This window comes from Ursus maritimus, unplaced genomic scaffold (assembly GCF_017311325.1).
Source record: "Ursus maritimus isolate PB19 unplaced genomic scaffold, ASM1731132v1 scaffold_26, whole genome shotgun sequence".
In the NCBI taxonomy this organism is placed as follows: Eukaryota; Metazoa; Chordata; class Mammalia; order Carnivora; family Ursidae; genus Ursus; species Ursus maritimus.
The window spans coordinates 41,376,576-41,377,246 of record NW_024425119.1 but is presented as its reverse complement, the minus strand read 5'-3'; the positions used below and the strand labels follow the sequence as shown (position 1 = coordinate 41,377,246).

Genomic DNA, 671 nt, shown 5'->3' with positions numbered 1-671 from the left:
GAACTTCATGGAGACAGGCTGTTGAGCAGGGAGCGGAAGGGGTGAGAGGAGGAGACATGACTGAGGTCGTGAGGAATTACTCTGGGTTGGGCTTGAGAGACTAGGATTTCGTGGAGCCATTCTCTGAAATGGTGACTATAGGAGGACGGCATCATTGCCTGTGGGTTCTCTGGTTACAAACAACAAACCGCCCCAATTAAGCAGTAAAGAATATGTTGGAAGGACGTGAGGCAGCTCACAGAACTGAAAGAACAGGAGAACCAGCCCAGCGATGTCTGTGGCAGGAAGGTGTTAGACTGCCCCTCTAAGCAAGACTCAGCTGCCACCCCCTTCTGCTTCTGTGTCCTTTCCAGATCCAGGTTCCCTGGAGAAAGAATGACACTGGCCCAGTTTATGGAGAGGCGTGGTAGTGTCTACAGTGACCGGTAGACCAGCGGCGGTGGTGGGACGGGGTGCACAAGGGAACTTTTAGAGAGATGGAAATATGCATAATGTTGTGGCGATTGTTTACTGACTACATACATGTGTCAAAACTGATCACATGATACACCTGTGTAGTTTATTGGGCGTCCTGTACAAACGTCAGATACAAGGAGCTTGAGAACTTGCAGGACTTTCCAGAGGATGTGTCCGTCAGGGAGCTGGAAATAAATGTTTGTATTTAAGAGTCA

The 671-nt window shown here is 49.3% G+C and overlaps 1 long non-coding RNA gene across 1 annotated transcript in view; it reads left to right on the top strand.

Moving 5' to 3' along the window:
• Positions 1-671, top strand: part of LOC121105424 — a 1,844-nt gene extending 1,173 nt beyond the window's left edge. The window contains exon 2 of the long non-coding RNA XR_005837932.1: positions 354-671. This is a non-coding gene — a long non-coding RNA (uncharacterized LOC121105424). The remainder of the gene's footprint in view (positions 1-353) is intronic.